Source organism: Temnothorax nylanderi, unplaced genomic scaffold (genome assembly GCF_030848795.1).
Source record: "Temnothorax nylanderi isolate EJ_2023f unplaced genomic scaffold, tnyl_v1.0 TNYL_tig0498_pilon, whole genome shotgun sequence".
Classification (NCBI taxonomy): Eukaryota; Metazoa; Arthropoda; class Insecta; order Hymenoptera; family Formicidae; genus Temnothorax; species Temnothorax nylanderi.
The window spans coordinates 30,489-37,451 of NW_027249560.1; positions in this window are offsets into that span (position 1 = coordinate 30,489).

Here is a 6,963-nt window from a genome sequence, read left to right on the forward strand (position 1 = left end):
AGAGTGCGTCAGCGACCTTGTTGAGGCTGCCCTTGCGGTATCGCACGTTGAAGTCATACTGCTGGAGCTCGAACATCCAACGACCCAGTCGGCCGGTGGGCTCCTCCAGGCGTTACAACCACCGGAGGGACTGATAGTCGGTTACCACGGTGAAAGAATATCCTTCGAGGTATTCCCGCATTTTCCGTATGTCCCATACTATCGCGAGGCATTCTAACTCCGTGGCGCTGAATTTTTCTCCGCGCCGTTAAGTGTCCGGCTGGCATACGCTACCACTCGTTCCCCGTCTTCCTGATGCTGGGTTAGCACGGCTCCAAGTCCGTATGAACTAGCGTCTGTCTGGAGTATTAACCGGCGATCGAAGTCCGGGCAGGCCAGTACGGGGGCGGAGGTCAGGGCCTCCTTCAGGCGCTCGAAAGCGTTTTCTTCGTCCGGTCCCCAGGTCCACTTCACACCTTTCTTTGTCAGGCAAGTAAGCTGGGCGGCTACCGTCGAGAAATTTGCCACGAACCGACGATACCAGGAGGCCATGCCCAAGAACTGCCGCATTTTACGTACGGTTGTCGGGGCTGACCGTCGTGCCACTGCGCTTACCTTGTCCGGGTCGGTTCGGAGGCCGTGGCGATCCACAACGTGGCCCAAGTATCGGAGTTGGTCTCGGCAGAAGTGGCACTTCTCCGGGTTTAGGCGGAGCTTAGCTTCTCTAACGCGGCGGAACACCTCTGCTAGTAATCGGAGGTGCTCCTCGAAGGTGCGACTGACCACGATGATGTCGTCCAAGTATACGAGGACGTACGGCGCTAGGTCCGGTCCCAGTATCTCGTCGAATAGCCTCTGGAAGGTAGCCGATGCAGAGTGGAAGCCGAACGGCATTACTCGGAACTGCATAAGGCCTCTTCTTGACACGGTAAAGGCGGTGATCGGTCGACTATCGGGTGCTAGTGGTATCTGCCAGTACCCATTTTTCAGGTCCAGAGTTGACAGATAACGGGCTCCCCGGAGTTTGTCCAAGGTGGCCATGACTTGTGACAGGGGGTACGCGTCCTTCTCCGTAACTTCGTTTACTTGTCGAAAATTAATGCAGAATCGGTACGTCCCGTCATTCTTCCGGACCAACACGATGGGCGAGCTCTAAGCCCCGTGGGAAGGCTCAATCACGCTTTCTCGCTCCATCTTCTCTACCTCCCGATCGATAATTGCCTGCATGGCAGGGTTTCTTGGCCGGTACCGTTGTTTAATGGGTCGGTCGGTCTTGACTCGGATACGGTGTAATATTCGGTCAGTCGGGCCGTGGATGCCCTCGAACAGGGCGCTCTCCCTGGCCAGGAACTCCTGGAGCCGACGCTCCTTGTCGGGGGTCCGGGAAGCCAATCCTTGGGCTACGGCTCCGCACTCAAAGGCCTGCGCGACCTTGCGCGACGCGGCTGCTCGCAACACGATCCCCGTCCGGGCCCATAAGTCGACGCCGATAGTACGGCGCCCTGTAGTGATGGTATGATCAGGAAGTCGTGCTCAAACACTTTCCTGCCAATCTTCACCGGGAGCGTCATGGTCCCAGGTATCGTGGTTGAACCTCCGTCTGCCAAATAAACGGGGCTTGTTTCCTGGTGGATCGTGAATCCGAGGCTCTCCGCGTAACGGGCGGTGTCTGTGTTGATAAAGGACACCTCGGAGCCGGTGTCGATCAACGCCCGCATGGGGCGGTGTCATATGCGGACGGAGATGTGCGGCCGCGGCTGGTAGGTTACTCGGACGGCGGCGGGGACCGGGTGGCGGCGGCTTCGCCTCCGGCCCGTGCAGCGTTTCCCGGTGTCGGGTGACAATCGCGAATGAGGACGCCATCCTTGCCACATCGAGAGCATAACTTCTTGGCCAGTCGTTTATAGTCCAAGCGAGTGTGTCCACGTTGTTTACACCGCCAACAGCATTCCTCTCGGTTATAAGTCGTGCTGGCAACGGACGGAGTAGTGACCGGGGCCTTCCTTTCTGTCTTTCGCTCGCGGTTTTGTTTCTCGATTGCTTCATATTCCGCGGCGCGCGCGTGCAGATCTCCCAGGCTGGCAACGTCATCCAAGCGGATGTAGTACTTATACTCGGAGCTCATATTATCGTAGAGCCGCCCGAGTTGTTCTTCCGCCGAAAATCCTCCGGCTCGCCGCATGCTCGTGAGTAGGGCCGTCGCGTACTTGTGGAAGGGCTCGTCAGGTTTTTGAAACCGTCCCTGGATTTCTCGCGACAGTTGTGCGCGGTACCGCCGGGGCAAGAACTGGTTGCGGAAGTCCCTTTGAAAATTCTCCCAGGAGGTCCATGACGCCTGACTGTTCCGGTACCAAAGATGGGTGTCATCTCGCAGTAGCTTCGGCAGTCCCAGTAGAAGCTGGTCCCCGGAGTACTCGTATCCCTGGCGCAATTCCTCCACTCGTTCTAGAAACGCGAATGGGTCCTTGCCGTCAAAGTGGCAGCCCCACTTTCTGATCTGATTCATGACCTTGGCCGGGTCGGGTGAAACGGGTCTGGCGTTCGGTGGCGTTGCGTCCTCGTCCATTGTCTCCTGGAACTCAAGCTCGTCTTTCCCTGTGGACATGGAGTGCTCGCACTCCGGGTTAGCGTCTACAAAATCCCAGAGTCTTCGTCGGAGAGTATCTATCGCGCCGCTATGGTCGATCCCTAACTTCCCTAATTCGGCCGTCAGTTCGGCTTTAGATAGTCGATAAATCCAGCTTTTCATGAGCTAGGTGGGAAAAGAACCAGTGTCTCACGGATCAGGTCCCTGTTCGGGCGCCATGTAACAGTCGCGTTTTCTCGCACGGAATTAGCTCGCCGGGCTAGGGTGAAAAAGCGTGGAGACACTGGTTGGTTTTACACAAATAAGTATTCTTTATTCTTATCACTTTGTTACAGATAGATGGAGGGATGTGTGTGTGTGTGTATGTGTGTGTGTGTTTATCGCTCCGCTGAGCCGCTGTGTATGCGTGTGAGTGTTGACTTACGGCTAACGCGCGGACGGACGAGTTCGCGGCTTATCGCGGACGGATTTGCGGACAAGTACGGAGGCGCGGGTAGACGCTCGGCTTAATACTAGTGCGGACGATTTCGCGCGCGCGGAGTAGTGGCGGGCGTAGGATACAGGTATCGAGGACGGTCAGGAGCTCAGTCGGGGGCACCCGCGGCCTGTACACCGGGGGCACCCGTTTTCTGTACGGCGGAAAGGGTCGGGGGCACCCAGCTGGGGAAACCCGCACCCCGGGGGCACCCGGGTGAGAACGAGGGCACCCGTTCTCTGTACAGAGAAATATGTCGGGGGCACCCAACCTAGTGAGGCGGTTTCTAGGAGTGGTAGTGTCGAGATCAGGATCAGGACAGGACTGGTGATTCGAGCCTGTTCGAGTCCCCTATTTATACCCCGAGCGGTGTAAGTGGGGGCTGCCCCACCGCTCGGACACGGAAGCACGTGCGACGTGAACGCCTAGCACGTGTCGGGTGGCCGTCAGGGCCGTAACTGTAGTGACGAACGCGACTTTTATAATCACGAATGCGCCCGCGTAAACCGTCCGGATAAAAGCCCGCGTAACATACGTTTGTAATTTCTCTCAAACGTGCACACGAAAATGCTTGTATAAAGTCCGCATAACACTGTCCGTATCAAGTTCGCGTAAACATCTGTGTAATAGCGAGCGCCCCGGCCGCGGCGCTTAATCATTGTATAAATTCTCAGCCTTAATCAATCATTTCTGTATTAATTCTCTTAAGTAATAAATCTTTAATTTTGTGTAAATTAAACTTTGGTTACTGCCTCTGGACCTACCTATCGAACCCCTGGTCCGGCGAACTAGTCTGCGTTCGGCTAAAACGGCAAGTCGTTATATCCCGGCGAACATTTTTATGTCAAGATGTTTTTTATTAAAACATTTTCAACGGCAAAAAAGTTTTATTAAATGATAATAAAATAATTAAGGACTCTCAATAATAATAAGAAACATAAAAGAAATTGGCAATAAGAGATTCGACGCGGTAATTAGTGCGTAATGTCAAAAGACCTTCCTTTTGTAAATTAAGGCCATTATTTTGCAATTTGATGTAAATTATTTCTGAAACCAGTCGTTTAGATACATATTTTTCCCTGTCAAGGACTACGACATTATCCCAGTCGAACTTATGATCACAATTTAATCTATGTTCCGTAATAACTGAGTGTGTATTCGTATTCCAACGAATATGATTTCGGTGTTCAGAAATTCTAGTATGCAACTGTCTCTTAGTTTGTCCCACGTACGAAGCATCGCAGTCCCTACAGGAAATCTTATATACTACATTGTTATTCGATTGTAATTGGAGGGGATCTTTATGTACTCTAATAAAATTGGTAAGTTTATTGAGACGAAAGAAGGAAAGATTAGATTTTAAATCTCTAATAACACTTTTAAATCTGAAATACCAGCAACAAATGGGATGGTGAACCAAGAGCTTCCCGTATCATCACCCGTAGATGTAATATTATGCTGTCTAAATGTGCGTTTATGTAGGAGTGCTTTGATTCTGCTATTGATTGTATTAGAAATGAAAGATAAAGGGTAATCATTTTGTAACATTATGTCTATTATAAATTTGATGTTTTTCGAGTGATATTTAGGGTGTGACAATAAGAAAGCTCTATCCACTATGCCAAAAATTGTACCCTTTTTTGAGACAGGGAATGTTGAGACATGTAATTGAGATAGCGACCAGAAAATGTAGGTTTATGGAACCAGTCGAAGTAATTACTATTTTTGATAATTGTAACGTCTAAAAAGTTAAGCATATCACCACCTATTTCAAGGGTGAATTGTAACCGTGGATGAAAAGAATTGAAGATGTTAAGTATAAAGTGAATTAAATTACTTGGGACTGCCATCGCTTTGTCATCAACATATCTCAAATAAAAAGGAGGAATAAACCCAATTGATTGCAACGCTTAGTTTTCTAAATCCTCCATAACCAAATCAGCAATATTGGGGGACAGAGGAGAGCCTATAGGATTGCCCAATTTTTGTTTATAAATCAAATTGTTAAATGTAAAAAAGGTAGAATTAAGAACAAATTCTAGAGCTTTAAGAAATTCATCTTTAGGAATATGGCAATTATTAGAAATATATGGCCATCTATCGGAAATACTTTGCATAGCTAATTCAATGGGAATGTTGGTGAATAAAGAAATAACATCTAAGGAAATGAGAACTAATTTATTATCTATATGTGTACTATTAAGTTTGTTAACAACTTCAAAACTGTTATCGATATGACTTGCAGGTTTAGGTACACTCTTAGAGATAATGTCGTGTAAAAAATATGCTAATGAATACGTAGGGCTATCTATATATGAAATAATTAATCTAAAAGGGCAACCTGGTTTATGTATCTTAGGCAACCCATAGGCCCTCGGCAATACCCTATCACTGCAATACAAATATCTGTACGTAGAATTGGATATAAATTTTCGGTTTTTCCATCGCATAAGTATTTCCCGAGTATTATTCGTGAGTGTCTTGATGGGATTTTTATATATGTATCAGTATCCTGTAACATCTCGGTGATTTCCGAAATTATATAAATAATTTTATTTAGTGCTACCGTACTATTACTTTTATCAGATCTAGTGAAAATTATCTCTGAGTTATTATTAACGAATTGTTTAGTAGCAAGAATCATCTTGAACAATTCAGAAAAATATGGAAATTTTGGAGGAGAAAAGAATAGCAGGTTATTAATTATAGGGATGGAACTATTTCTAATAATTAAGTGGCTATCTGTGTGTAATTTATTCATATTTCCCTCAATACTTTTAAGGAATTCAATTATAGTTTTCTGTTTATTACCAGGTAAAGAAAAATTCGCGCCCAATTGCAATAAGATGCCCATTTACAATGATTTACATCAAATTGCAAAATAATAGCCTTAATTTACAAAAGAATACCAAATTCCTACATCATGCATACGTTCTCATTTTAAATAAATTTAAATAAATTGTAACCTTGCGCTTCCTTGGTCTGAGAATTATATTTATACACATTTATTTATTTATTATTTATACTTTTATTTCCATTTTGACCTACAAGATTCCTACTTTACTTGGTATAATTGTTCTTATTCCACTTGACGGTTTACAGTGTCGTGCGATCTATCGTGACAACAACATGTCATGGACACTTTAATCTTTAATCTTTAATGTAATTTTATATTGTTGACTATCCTCCGTTCTCCGGACTATCTGGTGAGTGGTCGGATAAAAATGAGTTATTGCTCTTATTCTTTTAATTATTTTTTACCATTTCCCTTACAAAAATATTTCACCGCTTTTACACCTCATATAGATCGTTTTTAGCCCATTTTTAGCCCGTTTTATCATTTTTATGTCCGTTTCTTGCACTCTCAAGCACGCGCAGTCTACTGCGAAAGAACATGATGAGTATACGCGAGTATGCGTATGAGTATTTTTGAGTAGATTGTCCGTTTTTAATACTCGTTTTTCAATCGATGAGTGACAACACGTTAATACGTTCCTTTTTTACTCACAAGGATGAGGACGAAGTAGGTTGTCCGTTTTCAATACTCATTTTTCAGTTGATGAGTGACAATACGTTAGTACGTTCCTTTTTTACTCACAAGAAAATATCCGCGGATTTCGCCCGATTTTAATCCTTATGGTAGGGGGATTTCGAGTCAGCTCGATTTCTATCCATCGAAATTTCTCATAAATTCTGAAAAACTCCCACTCCTTATCTCCTCCTTATCTCTAAATTGAAGTACATTTATTCTACAAACTTAAAAACTTTTTCAAAGTGTACCGTAAGGGTTAAATGTTTTAGTACTTACACTATTTATCCTTCACTAATAGATAAGTGGTACAATGTAATATTCAAATATTCGCGAGAAATTTGCATTGAACGTTTCTATAAGTGCAATATGTTTTGTGTGTGTGTGCGTATG